Genomic DNA, 25,451 nt, shown 5'->3' with positions numbered 1-25,451 from the left:
CTCTGTAACTGATTAACAAACCACGGAGGGCAAGCCAACACTTAACCTCTGCTCATCTCTAAAAGCCTGGTGTCTCAGCTTCTGGCCACGCTGTGGCCCAGAACAGAGCAATAGAAAATTAGCAAGCCACAGGAACAAAGCATCAGCTCTGCCAAGGGGCGGGAGGAACCTGACTGTTGAAAGCACCACTTCTGGGCAGGTAGCAAACACAATGAATTCTCACTCATTCCAAAGTTTCTCATCTTGGTTACCCCTATACCATCTTCTCCCTTCCCCCTATTTTCCTGGTTTCATTATGACGAATTTTGCAAGGAAGATTTAATCCTGTTGATTTGTTCCTTTCTCAGGACCAAATCTCTCCAGGTTTAATTTACCCACGGTGCCCTGCTGTGCTGCTTACAAAGAACATGAAAGACCTTTAAAGCTGCTACAGTCTGGAAAATGACACACACGGGAACAAGCACGCTTCCTCCTTCTGTGCCCAAAGCAGTGAAGCTTATCAGCTGCCAGGCCCCCCTGCCCCCAACTCTCCTTGAACGTGATCTTCTCCTTAGACTGATGGACATACTGAGGCCCTGAGAGATTACATGACTAATGGAAGGCCTGCCATTTCTCTCATCTCTTCAGAGAATATTTACTCAGTGTTTAATGCTGTTCTGAATGCTGGCAATATAGTTATAATAGGAATAGACTCATTTCTGAAGGTACTCATAGATTTTTGTTGGCAGATGTGAACATTTTTAATCATGTGTGTTTGTAGTGGTAGAATTTCTGTGAATTTCTTCCTCAATTCCCAGCACTGACACTGAGCCCAGATAATCTGGCTTAGAGAAACTGAGTGAAAACCATGACTTATACGTTATGGATTGGGGGAGACGGCTCAGTGGTTAGAGCGCTTGCTATATAAGCATGGGAATGGGTGTTCAGATCTTTAGAACCTACTTAAATGTAGGGTGGGTATGGCAGCCGGAGAGGGTGGAAACAGAGAAGTCACCTCCACTTTGTTAGACCAGCAGGATTCCTCAGTACATTCTACATCTTATCCTCATGAAAGAAGCCGTTCTTCACAGCAGATGGAGACCAGCACAGAAAACCACAACTGGACACAATGCAGAGATCAATGGAACCCAGCCCCAATGGTCACGGCCACAGATCCTGCATCTATGGCTCAGGGAACATGGAGGAAAAGGGATGGAAATATTTGTAAGAGCCAGAATACCAGGAAACCTGCATGGGAAGAGTCTTCCCTAGAAATGGATGCATAATAAACAAGACCAAGAACGATAGAAATATCAGCAGTCATATTAATATCAAATTTTCAGAGGATCCTATCCCCCAAGATAAAGAATAGCAGCTGACCGCTGTTGAAAAGAAGAGCATTAGCCTCTCTTAGGGAAGAACCCCATTACTGGTTGTTCAATGTAGAGAGGTCAGCATTGAAACCACATACACACAGACAACAAAAATGGATTCAGCAGGTTGTATTTATAATACACATGCATATACGCACAAACACATATGCATATATATGTGTATATACATACATACATACACACACAGTGTGTGACTATAACAGTCAAAGAGAAAGATTATCACCTGGAGTAGGGGGTGCATGGGAGGGGCTGGAAGGAAAAGAGGGGAGAAATGATATAATTCTATTTCGATTAAAAACATATTAAAGCTGAGCAGTGGTGGCACACATCTTTAAACCCAGCACTCAGGAGGCAGAGGCAGCCAGATCGCTATGAGATCAAGGCCAGCCTGGTCTCAGAGCTAGTTCCAGGAAAGCCAAGGTTAAACAGAGAAACCTTGCCTCAAAAGACCAAAAGCGTTGTAATCTAAAAAGATATAGAGAACATCACTACCACCAAGTGTCAGTTACTTGCAGGAAGGGGCTGGTTTACATCTATTATTTTAATTAATTCTCTAACATACCCTGCTGGGTAAATACAATTCCTAATTTAATGACAGAAACTAACACTTTAAGAGGTTAAAATAAAAAAAAAAAATCACGTATCAGACTATAAAATCTCAAGTAATAAATAGCCAAGAGTATTACCCAGGGGCAGTCATACAGGTTGACTATATATTTTGAGAAAGTACGTAAAAAGTAAGACTCCAGACACATTCCCTTTTTTGAAACAGGGTTCAGGTATCCCAGGTTGGCCTTAAACTTTCTAGGTAGCTGAGGATGACCCTGCACTGACCCTCCTGCTCCTACCTCCTAAGTGCTGGGAGTATAGGCGTGTGCCATGATGTCCACCTTGCCTGAAGAGAAATTTCAAGATTTAGAAGCTTGTATTGTGCCCCCTCTTCTCAGCTAATTAATTAGAACCCTCTAAATAGGTGTTTAGTAGGTTATAAATAATGTTGTCATATGACAACAAACATTGTATACATGTTAGCTAATATGCACTTAGATCACATGGCTTTTATGTGTTTAAAGTTTCAAAAGATACTGTAATTTTCTGCATGTGTGGATTGCTATTGGATGCTGTTCTTTATTAATTTACCAAAATGCAGCAGGACAAACTTCAAGGTATCTCTGGTCACAGAACATCAATACTATTTTTTACATGAATGATTTATTGTGAAAGGCCAACCTGGCACCTGAAAGTGGCCAAGATGTCCCTCAGGAAGGTGGCGGTGGCAGTGGCGGTGGCAGGCCGACACCGAGCTCTGCTGGTGAGTGACAGCACCACACTGATGGCCAGGTCCCATAACTGAACAAGGTCTCCCTGTCTCCCGTTTTACTGACCCCCTTATTTGAGGTGAAGCTCCCAGTACCTTGCTTACTAACTTGGGAGTTCTGCCAATGTCCAGAGAGAAGGATGCTTCAGAGCAGATGTGTGTCAGCCTCCCTGAGCCCGCTCTAACCAGCAGCAGGACACCACTCAGGCTGCTTGCTCTGCTCACAGCTGGCTGTGATGTGCAAGCACCATGAACTTTCAACTTCAAGTTTCTTTAATCGATTCAAGGGATCTGTGACTGCTTCAAAGTAACCTTACCTACACAGTAAATAACAGTAAGATTGTCTGCAAATTACCTATGTCTTCCTTGCTAGTACTTGAAATGTGTTTTGATTTTGAGTTAACCAGCCATTGGTGCCAATGGTACACATGACATGATGCACTTTGGTTTCCAAGCAGATCCACTGTATTCCACTGAAGGCAAGATGACACTGACTGATCGCAATCCAAGCCCTGATTGTAGAATGATGAAACGTGGAAACAGTGAGCATCTTACACACACTGAAATGCAGTACAAGTGCTGGTGAAAACCCTCCTTTCCTGTTGGGAGTGGGTGGAACGCTTCCGGAGTACTGTTCTAACTGTCCTCGGGGTTACCTTGGGGTTAGCTCTCCTGCTCCTGAACAGACCAGCCAGCCTTCTGGTACTCTGGATACACCTCACTGGCAGGGCTATCCCTTCCGTTCCTGAAACTTCATACTTTTGGTACACGCTCATGGAGTGATGCCAGTCTCAAATGAAAACATCACTCTTACAACATTCGTTTCCTCATAACTGCTCAAAGGCAGCCATACTATTGACTACTTTTTCTAGAAGATTCTGCATGGATGATGGGGTCATCTCTGTTTCCAGGTAACTTGTTGACTGGACCCCCGATACTTCTGTGATTTAGTGGTCTGAAGGGCGATGTTAGGAAGCTGACAATGGTTCCAAAGGCCAGTCATTTGCTTCCCCCCAGAGCAGCTTTCTTGCTCAGAGTATAGTGGATAGCATGATTTGGTGCTTCAAGGCTTCCTGTTCTCCCTGGAAACTGGAGTCACCGCCCCAGGCACTGCCACCATGCTAGCCTCATGCCTTGTGACCTCATCAAACTGTCTAGACTCTGCTGTTCAGTGTCCTTTGTCCTCCACTTTGCTGTGAATTTTTTTCTTTTTCTTTTTTTTTTTTTTTTTTTTGCTGTTGTCTTGCTCTTATGGGTAGTGACAGTTACTGGTTTCTCTCTTTTATCAACGGTTTCCTTTACCACAGACTCTATTCCTCCCGCTGGAAGCCTGGCATGATTGGAAAGCTGGAAAAACCACAACTGAACAGCCTGGCACTTGCTTTAACAGTCGTTCCAACCACAGATTAATACTGTTACTGGATTTGACTAACGGCTCTCAGTCAGCCCAACTGTCAGCACTTGAGAACATTCAAGCCAGCTCAAGACCAAGAGGAAACGTGAGCAAGTCCAAAGCATGGTGCAGCTTTACCAACTGCCCCTCTCCTCTCATGAAGGCACCTCTCCAAATAGCCGCCGCCTCCCCCTCCCCCTCCCCCTCCCCCTCCCCCTCCCCCTCTTCTCCTCCTCCTCCTCAGTAATTGGTAAAATGAATGGATCAGGAAATTCTGTACCCCCTGCTACAACCGCCTGGAGGCTTAACTCAGCTGGTCAGGGTTGCCAAGGGCACCAGCTGGCATTAAAAGGGCACACAGCTCCACTGTCCAAGAAACGTGTGTGTCCCCTGTCCTGCCTACCTAGTCAGTGCCACCACAGGGCTACGAGTTAAGGGGCTGGCGTTGCAGTCCACAGGGAAGGAGGTTCTCTCCGAAGCTTGGGTTTGCCTACAGCAAACAGACCATGTTCTCCATTCCACCATCTACTCTCATTGTGGACCGAAGGCTAGGGCATCACACAGGACTTTTTAATAGACGCAGAGACGACACAGAATGCCTCAACCAAATTCGGGTTCTATTGCAGGAATGTAATCCAACTCCCTGCTCCACCCAGATTAGGAGTGGAGGCTTTGGGAAACTGAGTCCTGCCACAGTCTAACCATCATACATAGGAACTGAGTGTCCCCCTTAGCTCCACACCTCCCTCGCTTCTCCTCTCCCTCCTTTCCCTTTCCTTCCCTTCCTCTGCCTGCGAGGGGGGCTTGCCAGATTTCCCAGGCTGGTCTGGACCCAAGCACCTCCCTCACCTTAGCCTCCCGACTGCTGCAGACAACACAGGAACTCATTACTGGGGCCCCTGCTATTATTTTCCCGATTGATGACTACTAGGCTAACGTGTGTGAAACACAAGTTAAGCACATATCTTGAAAATGTGATGGCACACATCCACTATGTCCTTGGAGGGAGCAGAAAGGGGAAAAGTTTCTAGAGGGCAGTAGGTTTCAGGTATGGCAAGTCTTAGGCTTCAGAAGCCGGGGAGGAGGCTTAGTTGGTTAAGTGCATGCTGCACAAGTCAAGAGTGCCGAGTTCAGATTCCCAGCGCCACTGTAAAAAGCAGAGCGCGGTGTTGAGCACCTCAAGTTTTAGCACTGGGAAGGTGTGGGCAGGAAGCTCCCTGGAGCTCACTGACCAGCACGTCTTCTGAAATCAGTGACCTACAGGTTCACTGACAGTCCTTACCTTGGGCCTCCAGGGGGTACAACGTGTGAAAACACACACTCACACAAAGTCACAAAGCTGAAGATTTCACATCTTCTTTCCTCACTAACTAATCCTGAGGGAAGTGTTGAGAAGGCAGCAAACCCTGGTTCTTTTCATTGACTAGTTTTAGTATCCACTTACAATCATAATCAAATGTCCAATTCCATCATTTCTTCTCTGCTGTTCGCTCTTCTACACTAATAAAGAGCCTCTCTACCTTCCACTTCTTTATTTCAGTAGGAACTTGACCTTATTTGGTGGGTTATAATCTTTTAATATAATTACATACTTTGATATTCAAAATACCTCAGATTAGTCTAGTTACTCCTTCAAGCTAAATCCTGTGACGTTTTCAAAGTGATGTCTTTATTTTCTGTTACAAATAAGACACTCTAGGCTTATATTGTCCTCTTTGCCCATACTTTAGAAATGTTCTATAGTAACCATATCATCATTGTCAAATGAGAATATACAATGCATACAATTAAAAGTCAATCTTTCATGTTGGAGAGATGGCTCAGTCCTTAAGAGCACATACTGCTATTACAAAGGAAGTAGGTCATAAAAGCCTGCATGTACTTCAGCTCCAAGGGGACCTGATGCCTCTGGCCTCTGAAGGCATCAGCGTTCAGTGCACACACCTTTACACACATAATTAAAGATAAAACTTACATAAAAGTAACAATGTAGCCGGGTAGTGGTGGTGCACACCTTTAATCCCAGCGCTTGGGAGGCAGAGGCATGTGGATCTCTGTGAGTTCGAGGGCAGCCTGGTTTACAGAATGAGTTCCAGGACAGCCTGGGCTGTTACACAGAGAAACAAAACAAAACAAAACAAAAAACAAAAAAACAAAAAAGTAACAATATATATAATATATGTACTTTATAAGGCTATTTTTAAAAGCTGTTATTGAGGCTAGGTGCCATGTAGCCCAGGCTAACCTCACACTTGCCATCTAGCAGAGTATGACATTGCGTTTCTGATTCTTCTGCTTCTGCCCTCTGAATGCTAATGTCACAGGCATGTGTCACCACACCCAATTTATAAGGTTATTATTTTGAAATCCAGCTTTCTGGTTCAATATGCTTTAGAAACATTAGCATAAAAGGGGTCTCTGCATGGAGTTCCATTCAAGATGGGAAGGGGCACAAGCGTCTTATCAGCCAGTCTGAAAGGCAGAGTGTCTCATGATGATACACACACACCAACACTGCCCCCTTTTCTTGACTGAAACCAGTCAGCCAGTCATACAGATCTAGACATAGAAAATGAAGCAGTTCTAGCACATATTTTGTGCTCTTTGGTCTCACAGCCAAATGCCTGCTTGCTCTCCTCTCAGAAGGCAGAGAGGACAATGGTGAGACAGTCATTTTGTCATTTTCTGAGTTTCTTCCTGGTGACTGTTCGGAGTTTCCCCAGGAGCTGATGTGAGGCATTTCTTCCTGTGGCTCAGAATGAGAATCTACAGGGACCTTGGGGATTACACTCTAGATTCTGTGAAGCACCAAGAGAGCAATAGGGCTGTGAAGACAGAAGTCCCCAACACGTCACCCAGCAGCCAGTGGGCCTCTGCCCCCGAAGGTCCTGCCTGGCTTCTAAGTCCTACTAGGTGGGTTCTCTGAAGTGAGTGTCTTGCCAGATTCTAGGCTCAGCTCTGACCTTTGCAGAGACTATGGTGGGGATGGGGGGGGGGCGGGCGAAAGAGCCCCAGCATGACTAGGCATGACTTCATTACTGAGTCATCTGGCCATGCTGTTTGGTGTGCCATGCCCACATTGAAGTCTCATTCCTAAGATTGGGGTGGCGTCTAGAATCTCAGAACTCTGGGACCCAAGACTTTTTGACTCTGAATTCTTCTCATGTCTGATGGTAACAATGCTAAGGCTATCCTGTTGTAGATGTGTGCTTTATCAACATGGACAAGAGCAATCATCACTACTGAGAACATACAATGCAGAAGAGAAAGCCAAGTGGATGAGTACTGTTTTATTTAGCCCAAGCGCCACTGTATGGGAGCTGTGCTTAAATATCCAACTTGAATACTTGAAACTGAGGTTGAAGGGTAGTTAATAATGAGTCATCACCTAGCTAAGAAGGGATGAGGCACTGCACTGGAGGCCGCAAAGCTGGCTCACACCATGTTTCACTGTACTGTACCCTCCAGATAATACTGTGTTAGTCGACGTGAGACTGTATCAGTTACTTTTCTCATCACAAAACCAGGGGTGGAGAGGTAACATGGACAGAGGTCTATCTTGGCTCATGGTTTCAGGGAACGTGGTTCTCCATGCTGAAGAAGGCAGATGGGAACAGCTGCGTCTGGGGCAGTGGAACCTGCATACGTTACTCCTCACACCTTAGTGGATCAGCAGAGTCCTTGGCAGTAACCTGAGGTGGCTGCTACCTGCAAGGTCTACTGTCAGTGAGTCACTTCTGCTAGCCAGGCCATAGTCCCACAACCTCTCAAAACAGAACTACCGGGTGGGAAGCAAACGTTTAAACACACGGGCCTGCAGGGGACAATTCACATTCAAACCATAAGAGAGTTCACAAAACATAAAAGTTCATGTTTTCCCAAACAGAAATTGATGAATCAAATACCACTAATAAGCACGGTATTAAGACTAGCTGGTTGTCATTGTAGTTGGTTATAGGAAATGAAGAAAGTGATGATGAGGCACCAGTATCTTCAAGTCCACAAAGCACTGGAGCAAGTTGGCCACACCAGTACTTAGTAGTTTATTCATTTGCTCATTTAGTACACTGGAGACTAGGATGTGCTCTTCATGGTGTTGAGTTTAGGGAACCCAGAACGGGAAGACTAACACAGTATTTGCCCTGCTGGGCTTACAGTGTAGGATTACAGAAAGTCAATTATCAAGGAAGTGATGAATGTCAAGAAGGAAATTCGGCTGAGGAATAAAAGGGTATCCATAGGGCATCTCTGAGAGATGACATTTAACCCAGAAGGTCAAAGACAGGCAGCATGCAGATGAGGTATCCTTCCGTTTATTCTAAACATACAACTTGGTTTCCACATGTTTGATAACAAATGCTTTATGTTGTATAAATATCACAAATATAAGCGAGGTTTTTACTCTTAAGTCTATGCCTTTCTCATTCTTTGCTTTTTTGCTTTTGTTTTTTGTTTTGTTTTTTTTTTTGAGACAGGTTTTCTCTGTGTAGTTTTGGTGCCTGTCCTGGATCTCACTCTGTAGACCAGGCTGGTCTTGAACTCACAGAGATCTGCTTGGCTCTGCCTCCTGAGTGCTGGGATTAAGGAGTGCACCATCACTGCCCGGCTCATTCTTTGCCCTTAAGTATAGAAAACAAACAAACAAAAAAACCAAACCAAACCAAAAAACCACTTCAGAATTAGGGATAAAGAGGAAGGCATTGTGTTTGTTGCAGAGTTCATCCAAGTGGGATACTGGCTGCTTCCCTGTGGGACTGTCATATCAGCTTTAGGAAAGATGATGAAAAGTAACAGAGGGTCCCAGAGAAACAAGGCCAGACTCGCACAAGCCGCTGAGTGGAACAAAGGCAGACACAAGGCCAAACAAACAGGGAAGTGGGTCCGATTTTTCCTCTCCGTGACGTCAGAGTAAGGCTTGGCTGTGGCACCCAATCTAAAATCAAAGGAGTTTTCATTCAGCACTGGTCAGTCTTGATCTCACTTCCTCAGACTTCCCTCAAATGGCAGATTTGCAAGCTCACAAACAGAAGAGAGGCACCAATGGAGGACGGGTGACCTTTGTTGCTATAATAGGCTTGCATTTTCTCTTTGAGAATAGAAGCTCTCCAGAGCATGTGAGATTGGAACCAGAGGCCATTTACATCTAAGAAGGGAATATCGTTAGTACACAGAAGAGTTAAAGTATGATTCTCTAGCCATGTAAAAAGAATATAATAGAACAGCTGTGAATTCTCTTCATGGGCAAGAATTGATACTGAGACCTCTACTCCTAGGCTTCCAGACATTGACATTTTTTTCCATCATAATATTTCCTCTAACTAATGAATAGTTAACCTTAATGACTAACCTCATCTCACAGGAATGGGCCTTGTGAAATCTGCTCCTGATTCATGTAATAAATGCAGGACACGTTAAGTAATGTGTAGAACCTGGAAGGGCCAGAATTCCTTCTGAATGGCCTGGGCCACCCTGGAAAGAGCCGAGAACTTGGACTCATTGCTGGAGCAGCCATCTTATTGTTTTCCAGGTTCCAGCCTTAGAAGTATCCCCTAGCACACCCCACCCTAGGCTGTCAGTGTGGGCCTCTGGGTTGTAAGGCCACAGGGTCATGGCGGGTGGTGCCCGGGGCTGCGCTGGCATGCTGCTGTGCCCAGAGGCCAGCAGCCAGCCTCATCTCTGTGTGTAACAGCCTGACCACCTGTCTGTAAGGGATGACAAATTTCATTTCATGAGCCCTGGCATGGAAACTAGGAGTCCACTCCCAACACCCAAGCACTCGAATAGCAAAAGGCAAAGCGTCAAGCTCAACTGTGACTCTAAAATGGGTCTCCCGGGGAAGGAACCTTCTGGTTTCCTTGGCTTCGACTCTGCAGTGTTTCACCCCCTCATCCATTTCTAGGCTGAACTGACTGTTCCCAGGCTCTTAAGATAAGCAATGCAACGCCAGAGAAACAACTTCACGGGTTTGCCCTTTCTGCTTCTTAAAGGCAGTCAAAACCAGCATACACACACAGGAAAAATGACGAGCCTTATCTTCTCTTTAAGCTATTAAGTTACCAGCATTTTATCGGCAAAAGGTAGATAAGTAAATGCTCGCAAAATGAAGTCTGACCCGAGCTTCACCCACTATGTAGTTTCTATCTTGCTAAGTGCACACGGCAGTAAGATTTCAAACTCGGCACTAGAAACCAGAGTCGTGTCCAGAAGTGTGCTTCTGCGGTGCTGGGAGGGATCCCCACAGCCTCATGGTGAAGCCACCGTCACAAACAGGATTTCCTAAAGAGGTCTTAGGGCAAGGAAGCTCCTCTGGGTGCTGGCTCTGCCATCTGGGCAGCCTCGCTGCTCCTCCCCCAAAGTCAAGAGGCCGACGGCGGCGGGGGTGTTGCCGGGGAACACTCTTTCCTACCGCTCCTCATGCCTCTCACTTCCCTTTCATCTTTGGTAATAGCTAGAATTTATGAGTACACTGGATGACCTCCCAAGGCTTTTCTTCGGCTTATTTACTTCATGGAGACTCCTTACTAGGCCTCCAGCGCCTCTCACTCCAGCTGTACGTGCCTGAAGCATGGCTTCCCTTCTGCATGCTGTTTTGCTGAATGCAAAGCCCTCTTGAGGGGCTGCAACCATTACAGTCCTACAGTGAATGTGCAGAGGCGCCGTTTCCCAAATTACCCTGCAGCAGGCCTTCCTTCTTAAGAATACACGATTTCTGTGGCATGCCTCACGAGTCCTTGCTCATTAGTCAATTAAACATCTCCAACGTCTACCTAAGGACCGACTTCATGAAGTCTCTATTATTCCAGTGTAGTTCCGGGAATACTCATTTTTCCTATGCTCCTCATTTGAAGGTCTCCATCATGTAGCACGGCGCTCATACCCCCATGGTCCAAGCTGCTCACTTTGCTGTTCTTGCTCGTGTACTCTAACTCCTGAGCATTTCACGTCCTGACTAACTTCCTCAGTGCTCAGCATGAGCATCTGGTCAGTTTTTCAAGGAATTGAAAACCATACTCATTGAGGAGCTCCCAGTAGCCTTTACTTTCATTTCCTTATGTAAGTGTGAACAATGCTGAGGCCACTATTGAATTAAGGCTTACATTCATGTTAATTTTTAAAATTTTTACATCACTTACTAAGCGCTTTCTGGGAATGCAAAATTAAAAACCGATCAAACTGTTTTCGATGTGTTCCTGAATTTGGTTTACAAGTATTTTATTGAAAATTTTAGTCTCTGTTAATTGGAAATATTGGCCTACAGATTTTTTTCTTGTTTTTGGTCTGGTTTTGGGGTTAGGGTAATACTGGTTTTGTAAAAAGAATTTGGAAATGTTCCTTCTTTTCTATTTTGTGAAATAATTTGATGAAGAATCGTGTTGGTTCTCTGAAGATCTGGAAGAATTCTGTACTGAATCTATCTGGCTCTCTGGGCATTGTTTTAGTTAAGAATTTTAATTATTGCTTCTATCTTGTTGAATGTAATTAGTCTAAATTATTATCTATTTCACCTTGATTTAATTTCAGAATGTATCAATATGTATCTAGAAATGATCCATTTCTTTTAGATTTTCCAGTTTGGTGGAATACAGCTTTTTTTTTGGTTGTTGGAGACAGGGACTTTCTGTGAATCCCTGGCTATGCTGGATCTCGCTCTGTAGACTAGGCTGCCCTCGAACTCAGAGCACTGCCTTCTTCTGCCTCCAGAGTGCTGGGATTAAAGACGTGTATCACCACTGCCTGGGTAAAACTGCCTGGCTAGAATATAGGTTTGTAGAGTACTGTGTTCTCATGAGTCTCTGAGTTTGCTAAGTGTCTATTATTACCACAATGCTAATATTACATATAGTCTCACTAATTTGAAGTGGAAAGTAAGAGTGGGGGACAGTTGAGGGGCAGGGGGGTTGACTGATGAGTGATGCCTTGATTTGGCGCTTTCATATAGAATGTTTACACCATGTCTGATTTGGGGGACTTCTTGAGTCTAAGGAGCCAGAGAGCCCCAGTTTCTGGAATATTTGCATGTTTCAGGAAAGAACAGCAATTATAATTATTTCAAAGCTATCTAGAGTATTTTTATAATGAATCTGCATAATAAGCAAGGGAATAATAATCATCAGTTGTCACTAAAAGGGGAAGTGGGCACAGGGAAGTTAAGAAGCTGGTCTGCGTCTACAAGGCGAGGAAACAAAGGGCTGAGATTGAAACCCAAGTGGCCTGGTATCACAGTGTCAAACTGTGTGTTCAGCTACCTTTGGAATTAGAGTGTGCATTAGCACGCTTTTGTGTTGCTGAAGTAATTCACACTGCAGATGGGTTCACTGTACCTACATGTTGGGGTGAAGCCTTGTGTAAGCAAGTAGCCTTTAGAGCTCAACAAACATGAAACTACACATCCTAAAAAATCTAAGTTTTACACTTGTACCCAGAGAGATAAAACACCAATGGAATAGCATGTGTCCACTGACAAAACAATCTCCCTTTCGCATCATCGTTTCTTCCTCTCACCAATTCGTTACCATACACAATACCAACTTTAAGTAAACAAACGAGTAGCAGCAAACACTACACCCACACTCTTCATTACAGCACTCTGCAAGGCTCCTTCGTCAATATGGCTCATCTCTAAAGTATCCCTTACAAAATGATACACACATGCATATATGTTCCTGCCTCCCCCAAACACCCCATCTCCTCATCAACACTTTCAGCTGGGTGCAGAGCACAGGCTCCCTTTGAGTTTTCCTGGCCTCAGATCTGGGGTTTCTTACTATGTAAACAATTCTCAGCCAGACATCAACGACAACCATTCTGTGTTGCATGTTCTCAAATGTTTACTGTTTATTCCATCGTGTCCTGATGGATTTCTGTTGCTGCCATTACTTCCCATGTTGGCTTATTGTCTTCCCATTGCTGCTGTAGCTAATTACCTTACATTCAGTGGCCCAAACAGCCTGTGTGCCATCTCACAGTTCTGTGTGGTTGAAGCCCAGGGTGCCATCTCACAGTTCTGTGTGGGCTAAAGCTGGCTCTTTGTTAACTTCTGACATCAAATTATCTATCAGCAGAGCGGGGGTTCATTCTAGATGCTGTAGGAGTAAGTGAGCTCCCAATATTGGCCAAGTTGTTGGCTAAAGTCAATTCAATGTGGCTATGAAACTTACTGATTTCTTGCTGGCTGCGAGCCAGGGCTATTCTTCACTCCTAGCAGCCTTTCTCTAGTTCCTGGTTGTGCCCTATTAGACATCTGAGCAGCCAGCTCTGTTTTCTTCTGCCTCCACTCTGAGAAAGTTTTCTTTCTTTCTTTCTTTCTTTCTTTCTTTCTTTCTTTCTTTCTTTCTTTCTTTCTTTCTTTCTTTCTTTCTTTCTTTCTTTCTTTCTTTCTTTCTTTCTTTCTTTCTTTCTTTTCTTTCCCTTCCTTCCTTCCTTCCTTCCTTCCTTCCTTCCTTCCTTCCTTCCTTCCTTCCTTCCTTTCTCTCTCTCTCTCTCTCTCTCTCTCTCTCTCTCTCTCTCTCTCTCTCTCTTCCTTCCTTCCTTCCATCCATCCATCCATCCATCCATCCATCCATCCATCCATCCATCCATCCATCCATCCACCTACTTATAAAAGATCCACATGGTTAGACGGGTCCATTTCCCTATTCTAAGGTTTATATTCTCACATCTTCACCAGGGCAGAGACTCTTCAGCCATGAGCATAGAATTATGTCAACACCTTAACAATGGGTAAGGTCTGAGGGGAACTGCAGTCTAACAGCTAAGTATCTACACTAAGACACTACAAGAGCATTCTCATGTGAACAGAACACCACTGCACAAATGCTTTTACAGTTCAACACTTCATTAAACTGCAGTGATAGACTATTATTAAAGAGTTTCACTTATGTTGAATACTTATTCATTAGATTTTTGTATTAGCACAGATTATCTTTAAAGTGAGAATTCATGTGAAGATGCCAGAAGTAATACTATTACAAGGTAAAAATTCTCCCCAAAGTTGAACTTGATGTGCTTGTGTATTCTGAATTCCTGAATTTGAAGTTTCAGTGTTACCCTTTGCCACCCAGCCTCCTAAAGACTACAATTTGGCTATTTATTTGTCTTTTTAATGTGTTCTCATTTCATTCATCTCCCTTTGTATTTCATCTTTAGTTTTTAACTTGGACCTAGTCGTCTTCTCTGTATTTTAAAAGGTCTTTAGAGAGAACATTGCTTTTTTAGTTACTGGTGGGCTAAAATGACTTTAGTCATATTTAATTAGACCTTTAAATCTGATGGTACACTCTTGCCTAAGGCTTTTTTGGGGGGAATTTCTGAAGTCCAATTACAGGGTTATTCTCATAATAAGGACTAATAAGTCATAATGAAATTATTTGCTTTTAAGCCTCATCCAGATGTTGTTTTGAAAAATATCCTTACCCAACCACATTCCTACAGGGTCATTAGTGTGACCAGTACCAACAGGTGAGGTCTGCTGGCTCTCCTGAGAGTTTTGGAGGAGAGGTGAGTCAGGGGATAGTCTCATCTTGCATCCATCATACCATGCCACTCCATTCCCAAGTTCTAGCCCTGCTATTCCCCATCGTTAGCTCAAATAAGTCCAACTGATACTTGATCATGTGTGTGTGGGTTGTGGAGGGCACACACATGGAGGACAGAAGATCACTTTCTGCAGTTGGCCCTCTTCTTCCACAAGTGGGTCCCAGGGATCGAACTCTGGTCAACAGGCTTGGCAGCATGTGCTTTTATTGGCTGAGTCTCACCAACCCTCTACCTGGTATTTAACCAACAAACACACAGTTATGGAACCCTTGAGTATGTGAAACTTCCTGCTGACTTTCCACATTTAAGACAATGCGGTTGCCTTCAGATTTTTCTTTCGCCTTCACAAAGACATGAAGATTTCTTTAGTCTCAACTGGCTGCTGGTTAAACAAAAGAGAATTAAAGAGAAACACAAGAGAAGCTAGCTTGGCCTTTTAAAATATTTTCTTGTAAAACTTGGAAATGAATTTATTTGATCCTTGTTAGCATTATTCTTCCCAAGACGTGCCGTGTTGGTCTCTGGAGTGAATTCCATCAGCTGTGTCCTTTGTATTCATTCCCTCCTTTATCTTGTAAAAGGAGTTGTGTGCTCCTTAAACTTCAATGCAATGGGCAATCAAATTCCATCACTCTGTCTCAGTCAGTGGGTAAGCATAGATATAAGTCATAAGCAGTCCTGAAGATGAACCTCAAGACTGCTCTTTAGACAGAAGATGGAGTTCTTTATCCAGGCACTCTGGTGGGCAGATGTGTGAGCCTTGACTGACAACATCTACTCAGCTGTGAGTGAAGACAGCCTTTGAAGACACAGGCATGGAGTGGCATCTTCTACAGTAAGACAGCCCTGAAGCCCACCCATATCTGGAATCATGATTTCTGAAAGTCAATTTTCTGGTTGATCTGAATTGAGTTTTCCACACTCACAGGTTGGAGTGTCACTTTTCAGTGATCGTCCCCATACAACGTAGACTTTTCTGCATATCCAAGCCTTTTCCTCAGTTTGGGAACATGTTTCTTTGGTAATAGTTCTGCTTACTACATGACCATCAACAACTTAGTTCAGGTTTCCACTCGCTGCCCTCCATATCTGTCATGACGTCACCATTCGGAACCTATTGTTGTTTGCGTTGTGTGACGCTGTTTCCCGCTGTACTGGTCCTGCCTGTCGGTCCTACCACACTTTGTTACTGCACTCGGTTCCCTTACAATTCCACATCTTGTTCATCTCTCTTTTCAGCTCTGTTTGCACAAATCTAGAATGTGCAATCCATGTGACTTTAGTTTCTGTTTAACAGGATGTCTTCTAGCAGTTTTTGTGCTACTTTATTGACTTTTAGCAATTTTCTTTTGATTTTTTTTCTGATTAATTACGATTTTCTGAATTTTGTTTCCTTTGAATCTCTGGATAATTTACTTTGTCTTGCTCAGTATTATTCCCCAAAAGTTACACTTTTTTCTTTTAGTTTTCTCCTCCTCATTCTAAGAGAAACAATTTATCCATCCATGCTATTTGTAGTCAATGCACATATAATTACCTTGAACCCACTTTTACTGCTTTCTGAGTAGCTATTATATTTTACAAATTTTACATGTTTGAGATAATACCGCTCTTCTGTCTGTTTTCACCTGCAGATATTCCCTCACTTCCTCTGGAAGCCTGACTTTCCCTCCGCCCCTTAGGTGGGAGAGGTAAGTTCATAGTACCATGGAGCACTCAGTAGGAACAAAAGCCCATGCACATACCAAACTCATGCCATCATTTGTGTGTGTGTGTGTGTGTGTATGTGTGTGTGTGAGTGTGCGCACATGTGGGCATACACACATATGTTGCATGCATGCACACTTAAATAGCCAAAAACTCTTAATCCTATTCTTCAGTAAATCCTATCTAATACCTGTATGTTTAAATCTGTCAAGCCAACCGGTGCAAGACACCAACAACCGGACACCATCATGTACGATTAGAGAAGGTACGGCTGTGGATCGTGTTGAACACTCTATTTTCAATGGTTAAAACAAGAAGATGAGCGAGCAACCAAGGGAGCTGACAGGAAAGAAAGAGGGAAAGTGGGCAGAAGAACAGAGGAAGGCGAGGGATACGGGAGAGGAGAAAAGGCGAAGGGAGGGATGGAAGGAAGCTCTGGTAGTTTTTAAGAACAATGCCCAAAGATTCTCAGCCAACTGGAGTCGTTAAATGCCACCTCTGTCATTCCAGGGGAAGGCCAGAGTGGAGAAAGACTCAGTCAGGTACCCAGAGGACCCTTGGCCCAAGTACCAGACAAGGAACACAACAGTGAGTCGCCTGATGCAGTGCCCAGATCGTCTCCACCACCCATCATGTTAGTGCCATCTTTTGCCACACTTCACCATTTGTTGTAACTTTAGCGCCACATAAAGGAAACTATGCAGGAGTACAGTGAAACGGCATGACCTTAATATTCATCCAAATAACTCTACTCCCCTTTATTATCTTGTCTGGGAAATTTGCGTGAATGTTATAAAACAACAAATACATCATGCTTTGGAAGTTTCCAAGGCCAGACTCAACTTGGATTGGAGGTTTATGGTGCAGCTAACACCACTTGGCACAGGCCTGGATATTTTTGTTTTCTATCATTACAAAGCACCTCCTGTTCACCTATTAACAGGAGGTGGGGAGATGTTTGCCATCCACTAAAGGTCAGACTGGTAAAACTGATTTCCATGAACCCAATGTCTCCTTTCTCTCCAAGGATTTTATAGTTAAGAGTGTGTGGCTCCTTGCTTCAAATTAATTATTTTTATCCAACACAGTGACTGAAAGACCAAACAGACCTGAGGTCTGAGACTGAGTCTGAGCCTTTTCCTATCCAGAATGGCTGATGGAGGGGCTTACAGAATCACCCCATGGCAATTTACCACAAATCAAAACTGCAAGTAAGGACATATCATCCAGTGACTACCAACAAAGGAGGAGGTAGAGAGGTTCCAGGTCCTCCCTGGAGGGTGATCAGGATCAGTCACACAGTCCTCAAAGCACAGACACTGTGAATGCTCTGGAACTATTTCTGGACTGTCTGTGGACTGGGAAGAACCATCTGAGAATCTGTCGGAACTCAGCTACATTTTTTTTTCTTTAAAACTGACAGAAAGGAAGATTCCTTCCTACTGCTGCTGAACTGATTAAAAAGGAAACCCACAGTGAACGTTACAGTTGAACTACCTCTCTCATGCATCACCAAGCTTTAAAATGGCTTCATAAGAAGTTACTGTATTTACTTGTTTTCAGCCGGTGTTTGTTTTAGATACACAGGGTAACCAAAGATGACATAACATTCCTATCCTGTATTATTCTTCACAAGCTGTATCTTTCTAGGGATTTGAGGATCGAACCCAGCGCCTCAAACATATCACACACGGGGCAGGTCCTCTTCCACTGAGATACATCCTCAGCTCCCAGATAACCTTTGCTAATTTTCAGAAATCTCAATCCTACCCCCTAAGATCCATACAGATTTTAGTTTAAGGTAAACTTAAAGTTTAAACTTAAAACTTTTGAGGTAATTTTGTTTAGCTAGAAGAGGTTTTAAATGTGTGTTATATGACCTCTAATTTTGCTTCTGGAATTCATCATACAGAAGAAATACTTGGATAAATGTTCTATAAAAACAAGGCTAATGATTTTACAGCAACATTGTTTATAATAGTGTCCCAAACAAAGGAACAAACAAGCTTTAGATGTTTATAAAAGACATTATTATTAACTTATTTTTTAAATTATAGCTGTTATAAAATAAGTGAATGGACAGCTTTTGATTGGTTTAGTGTGCAACCATTTCTTTGTTTATAGAAGAATATTTCTATATGTATTAATATGTCTATATGTAATAATACTATAAATATGTACACATTTATAGTCAAGAAAAGATAGGGAAGTATGTTTAGTGGGTTACCCTGGGAGTTTTTGATAAGAGTACAAAAAAATTCCTATTCTATACATCAGTACCACTGGGCATTTTTACAACCAGGCTGTTCTTTAAGAGACACAGCAAACTGATATCTAGATCTCCTAACTCAACCTGTGGCAGTCCTCGTTTCTGAAGGCATATGGATCAAGGTCTCAGATGAGGAGGCTTCCCAGGTATAAGCAGTGTTTAGAGAGATCATGTTTGGAAAAATCTGCTGGTGTTGATAAACGCCAACTTATAGATGTGAACTGATGCCCAAGACACAGTTCTACAGAGGCAAAGTATGTTAGAGTGAACTGTGGACATTACATACACTGTGTAAGATTTCAGAAGCCCAATATGGTCAAAACGAGGAAAGCAAGGGACGGCAAACATCTCAGGCTGTGCATAGATGGTGCCTGAGGACTCCGGAGCACAGTGAACTCCAGAGAAAGACATTAGGATCTAGAGGTCAGTGGCTTGCCCCCCTCAGTCACAAAGCTGAAAGGGCTGGAACACACACTGGGATTTCAGTCTTAGGAAAGAATCTGTGTCCCGCAGTTTCTGGCTGTACATATGGGGGATGACCAGTGTGCTCAGGAAGACCATGGCAGAGAAAAGTTCAGTAAGACAGCTGCAGACAGGATTGTGGAGTGAGAGGCAGGCTGTGGTGGATTCCTCCTGAAGGAGGCAGCTCTTGTACTGCTGTGGAAGCTGAAGAAAGGCAGGTAGGTGTTGGGAACAGAAGGGCCAGGGTTTCTAACATTTAAAAAACATTTTAATGTATTTTATGTGTGTAGGCGCTTTCCATGAATTATGTATATGTATCATGTGTGTGCCTGGTGCCAGAAGAGGTCATGGGGTACTGTGGAACTGGAGTATGACAGTTGGAAGTCACCATGTGGGTGTTGGGAACTGAACTCAGGTCTTCTCAAGAGCAGCAAGAACCCCTAGCCACCATACCCTCCCTCCAATTCCAAAGGCACGGGTTTCTAGGTAGGAAAACCTGGAGCCACATTGTAGGGTCAAATAAGGACATCTTGCTAAGGGCCATATGAAGTCGGGGCTTCTTTACAAAGGTCTTTAGGCTCAATAACCCCACATTAGTTAGGTTAAGTTTTTGTGAAAGTGTGATTATGGAGTATGGACTCGTCATAGACACAAGTTGGTGAGAAGTGGTGTTGGCAACTGACTGTCCCAGGTGGTGAGTGTTAAAAAAGCCCTGTGTCACGGTGACAGAAGTTGGTGTTGGAAGGAGCAATGCCCGAGAGACCCAGCACACATGACCCACAGGACCTGGGTGAAGGAAGATGAAGATGAACCTCCAGTGACTTTGAGGACTCCGGTGGCACACATGTATTTCATCAGAACAAAGGAAGGAGAAGCAGCAGGTTCGAGAGGCCACTGAAGGAGAAGGCGCCTTCAGGAGGATGGCAGACACGGTCCACCTGAGGGTCATCTCCATCTTGTCTAAGTAAAACTTTTAGGAATGTAGCTTTAGGACACGGGAGATGAAAAGAAGCCGATGAAGAGGACTGAGGTGGAGGTACCCAGGAATGTGCTCATCACCCACAGGCAGCCAGGCAGGTTTCTCAGAATGAGAGGGTGCATATTCAGAGGCTGCAGATACCCAGTGAGAAGTGGAAGGAGGTCCCTGGATGCCCACCCTTGGGTGTCAGGAGGCCTTTGCGATCATATGTGACTGGGTTCAGAGCCTCATCACTGACGAGATAGGCTGTGGAACTCTACACTACTTAACCTTGCTGGCCTCGGTGTCGTCCCTGTAAACGGAGGTGGCAACAGAACCCCATGAAGCTACTCGGAGATGTAGATGCAACTACATTTTAAACCAACGGATATGGCAGCCGACTCACAGTAAGTAATCTAAAATGTTACCCATCACTTCACAAACTACCAATTCATTCATTATTATTGTACGTGGTGATGTGTGTAGAGTGACTCACATGTGTAGATCAGAAGACAACTCTGTGGATTCAGTTTTCTTGTTCCACCTTTACCTAGGTTCTGAGGGTCAAACTCGGATTTGCATGCCAAATGCTTTGATTCACTGAGCCGCCTACCAGACCCTACCTATCATTTTTTGTCACTGGAAAGGATAAGGGATGAGCCAGTGGTGAAGAAGTGGACGCTTCATCTATGTGTATTCTTTAAAGACCTTTGGCCATGAAGGGAAGGAGAAGGACTGGGAGCTTGGAAAGTAGAAGAAAGGTCATTTGAGACACAGAGTTGAGAGCTAGTAGATGGCAATCTACTAAATCAGAAGAAGGACCACAGACGAAATGGCAAGAACACGGTTCTCGGGATTTGCCTTGACAGGAGGGAGACGAGAGAAGGAGGAGAAGCAGAAAACAGATTTCTGCTTTGAAAGAAAGGGAGAGGATCTGCTTACTTGGACGGCTTTACTCGTCTCAACAAATTGGGGGCGAGGCAGAATGCAGGGCTGGGAGTGTGGAAATCAACAGGATTTTAGTACTAACAGTCTGAAGTAAAGGGAATCCTAGCATGGGACCGGGTCTGCCAGGGGAAGGGGACTAGAGGAGAATGGCAGGGCATGCCTATAAAGAGCTAGTTAGCAGGGCATACCTATAAAGAGCTAGTTAGCAGGGCATGCCTATAAAGAGCTAGTTAGCAGGGCATGCCTATAAAGAGCTAGTTAGCAGGGCATACCTATAAAGAGCTAGTTAGCAGGGCATGCCTATAAAGAGCTAGTTGGCAGGCACCGAGCAAATATATGTGTTTGAGTTGCCCTTATTTCTGTCTGTAAGCAGAACTTTCTTTTTAATCATGGATGACTTGGACCAGTGGCTCTCAACCTTTGGGTCGTGATCCCCTGGCAAACTCTATCTCCAAAAATATTTACATTACTATTCCTAACAGTAGCTAAATTACAGTAATGAAGTAGCAATGAAAATAATTTTATGGTTGGGAGATCTCAGCATTAGGAACTGTGTTAAAGGCCACAGCAGTAGGAACGTTGAGAATCACCTATTTAGAGGATGCTTCTTCAGAGGCATTTCTCTGAGAAATGAGTCCAAATCTGAAATTCATCCCCAGAGTCACGGAACACTTACTGCTAGTTGGTGGAGACACGGAAAGTATGAGCTGAGCGATTCTGGGTTGAGCCAACTGGGACCTTTACATTGTTCTGTCTCCTACCACGTGAAACCACAATCACAAGTGACATTCTTTCTTGCTCTCTAGTGTGTGGCTCTATGCTAAAGTTCTCTAGTTGATGCAATTAAGACTTAGACTTGGGAGTGTTAAAAAGAAGGCACAAGATTGTTGAGACTGTGAGAATCACTCCCCAGAGCAGCAGACGGGTACTAATAACACAATTCCCTTCTCAGAGAGGACAGTGCAGGTATGTACATACACAGGAAAAGCTGGTGTGATGATGACACCAGCAGAAAAGGCCAGGGCAGCAGGTGATCCGCTGCAGAAAAAGGATCCCAAGACTCAGAGTACAAAGAGCCAGAATAAGGTGCTGGCTGCTAAGAACAGAGATGGGAACCTGAGAAGAAAGAGAAAATGCGTGACGACAGGAGAGCTGAAGACTGGAGAGGACGAAGTCTCGTCTGTGGAGAAGACCACAGACAGAGCCAGGGTACCACACCGGAGAGAGGCTGTGAGGCTCTCTGCAAGCCCAGGCCCAGTGGCATCTCAGGACAAGTGGAAGTATCTGCTTGCCCTCAGGCAGAACTCTCCTGGATAGATCATCCATCACTCTACCAAGACTGGGCCCCTCCCTCTGGGTACCATCTTGGGCATTTCCTCATCCATGAGAACATAATCTGCTTGTTCTTTAAATGAAGACCATGAAGAGAGAGGTGTCAGCCCAGCTGAGCTAGTGCCTGGAGCCCTGCACATGCATTCTGAGCGAGCCTGAGGTGACAGGTTTTCTTACCTCCTGGTGCCTGAGCATCCGGACAGCCAGTTAAGTACTGCACTTCCTTAACATCACTAGGAGCACACTCAAGAGATGAAGAGCCACCAACAAAGCACACAATGGGGGAATTGGCAAGGCACTCAGTAATGTTTTAGACATTTGCTCATTGGCCACTGAGCCACAAAAGACAGCTAGAAACTCTAAGCTGCTGCTGCTGCTGGGCATTTAATTCATCGAGATCAGTGACGACAAGTCTAGAGAGGCCACCAGACGAGGGGCCATATAACCATGAAGTCTTGTTTGTTTCCTGCTAACAGTGACTGTATTTGTTGTCTTCTTCTTGGTGGCATTTGGCATTTTGTAGCTAAGGATCAGCTGGCAACCCAGTATTTCTAAGAATCACTATCTGTTCACCACAATCTCCATATTCAAAGAATCAGTAGCGTATTTTATTCTTTTTTAATGCACATTCTCTGACTTTGCTTTAACCTGAAAAACCCCGTAACTTTCAAAACATAAACTAATAGTTCTGGCCAGTACCCCAAGGCAACTAAGAGATACGTGCAGAGTTGAGATTATTAATTTATTTTAGCACATAGTTAAATACCACCTCATCCCCCGCTTGTCTCCCTCTAACCCTCCAATCATTTAACTATATGGCTACTGAGCAAAATTCTGACCGTTTGAGTGTAAAGTATAACTTCAATGTGACATTAACTTACAAAGAGCCAGAGAGGGAAGATTAAAAAAATCTAGCTCTAATCCAGTCTGTCCATTTTGTAGAATGCTTCTGTGGGTCAGTGCAGGCAGTTATTAAACTCAGATAATAGTGACAGATGGTATTTAACTCTCTGGCTCTTTGGCAACCATCTGCTCTAAGACTTCTTTATTGAGCTTGCATTTCCTAGGCACCAATTTAGAATAGAAAGCGTGTATCTTGATAATGTTAATGAGAATCAATCAATCTTTCCAATGATAAGGAGACTGGGAATCAAGGTCAATGACTGTGTGATCTGCTTCTCCACCTCGAAAATGTCACTGCTCTTCTCTTGTAGTAATACATAAAATACTCGAGAAAAAAATACAGGCTTTGTATGTTTGGTAATGTTAGGAGCAAGAACATAACAGAGCAGAAACATCAACAGCTATGGTGTTGGGCAGACTTTGATTCTGACCTGGCTCTACATGTGAGAGTTGGTGTTCCTGAGTAAGTTACCCATCCTGCTTGAAAAGAGCCCACATCACTCCCCTCCAGGTACTGGGCCTCTGAATGTGGCCTGGTGAGATGTGTGTGAAGGTCCTGGGCCAGGGCTTGTCAGAACACGGGCGTTTAGTCTTACGGCTTCTTTTCTTCTCCCAGGTTATGGAGGATAGCAAGTTTTGCTCATGCAAAAATGATTATTCCTCAAAGATTTTAATATAAATATAATTCTATATAAAAATTAATATAAATATAATTCTATAATTATAAATAACTAGGATGTGGCTTTTAGGCTTACACTGAGAATTCTTTACTCCCCCAAACAGTCTTCTTATACCAACCCACAGCACCCCATCCTTTATAAGGCAGTTCTGCTTAATGAACACATGACGCACACAGTGACTTTCTTCTTCACTAGGATTTAAGACAGTCATCATCTCTGAAGAGTGGGCCTTTTACACAGCAGCCATTCCAGAGGGAGTTGTATTACAGGGTTTTGACATCAGGTACTTCCAGCTGGTGATGTGTGAGGTCATATTAGAGGATGGACATGGACCGCTTTCTAATAATGTTGATATTTAAATAGGTTCTAATGCTTATCAGACAAATAAATCACCAGTTTACCAAAGCTATAGTTTTATATAATCTTGTTTAGGGTGAGGCTAAATGAAAAAGTAAGCTGATTCAGGGTAGAAAAAAAAAAAGTAAATGGTAGTAAAGCTGCCATAAGGATATAACAAAAGCAATGAGGGCAATAAAGATGATACAATGTAGAAATTACTGTCTCTGCAACAAGTGGGTACACAAAATGGACAGGTACCAATATTCCCTGACTTAGATTATTCTACAGTAATCAAAGAGTATACTTTCGGGATCCTGGGCTTCTGCATTCTCAATAGGATCTACACAGAATCAGGAGTCCAGCTGGATCCTGGTGATGCTGGAGTACTGGGACACTTCCGGCCTAAGTAAGAAGCATGCTGTGCCCAGACATCTGGAGAATCACAGGAGCATCACTGTGAGCTGAGCAGAAACGAAGATCAAAGACTGCATCCAGGTTCAAGGTCACAGCCAAGCAGCAGGGGCCAGGCAGGGACAGGGCATCCTGGGAAGGTTAGGTGTCTGGTCTAGAATTACTCTGCTTAGCTTCAGGACCCAGGGTCTGCTACTGCTTTCTCCTTTAATCCTTCACTCCCTCATGTCTCTCTCAACCTCCTGCCTTCATATGGCGCCTTTAGGAGAAGGGCACTCTCCTGTGTCCACACTCCGACGAGCCGATGGGTCTCACCTAGTATCTTACCCTCGAAGCCAAGGACAAGCAGAGGATTGTCACTGTCACCAAAGAAGCCTTTCCTTGAGCCTCCTTTCCCAGTCCTAATTCTGAGGTGGGAAGAGGGCTGCTCTTGTCATGTTGGATTGGAATACAGAAGGAAAATTTCCCATAGGAAAAAGGTTTTGATGACCCAGCAATATAATGTTTCATGTATGTTCCCAATTATTCAAGAGCCCTCAAGCTAGCATGGGAACCTGATTATCCATTTACACTAATCAATTAGTTAGAAATAAAGTGAAACTTGGGGTTGAATCTTCCATAGGTGGCTATCACTCAGACTTAAAAATAGAGCCAATAACTGACTAGTGAATGCTCAATTCTAATATTTTAAGTTTTATCTTTCTTTTAGCATCTTCAAAAACAGGTTTTTAAAATCATCAATCATGGCTAATCTAATAAATAGTATTGTGGAAAAGTAACTGACCTCCCCACCCCCAAAATAGGGACCCCATTTTTATACTG

At 43.8% G+C, this 25,451-nt stretch overlaps 1 protein-coding gene and 1 long non-coding RNA gene across 3 annotated transcripts in view; one reads left to right on the top strand and one right to left on the bottom strand.

Annotated features, from left to right (window-relative positions):
• Cdk6 (cyclin dependent kinase 6) overlaps window positions 1–25,451 on the bottom strand; it is a 206,320-nt gene that overhangs the window by 32,058 nt on the left and 148,811 nt on the right. The window lies entirely within an intron of this gene.
• Window positions 2,812–5,602, top strand: LOC121827851 (uncharacterized). Its single transcript, XR_006070131.2, has 2 exons — window positions 2,812–3,602; window positions 3,999–5,602. It is a non-coding gene; the product is annotated as an uncharacterized LOC121827851 (long non-coding RNA).

Source organism: Peromyscus maniculatus, chromosome 3 (assembly GCF_049852395.1).
Source record: "Peromyscus maniculatus bairdii isolate BWxNUB_F1_BW_parent chromosome 3, HU_Pman_BW_mat_3.1, whole genome shotgun sequence".
Lineage (NCBI taxonomy): Eukaryota > Metazoa > Chordata > Mammalia > Rodentia > Cricetidae > Peromyscus > Peromyscus maniculatus.
The sequence above is the reverse complement of the archived record's forward strand: the minus strand, read 5'-3'. Positions and strand labels throughout refer to the sequence as shown.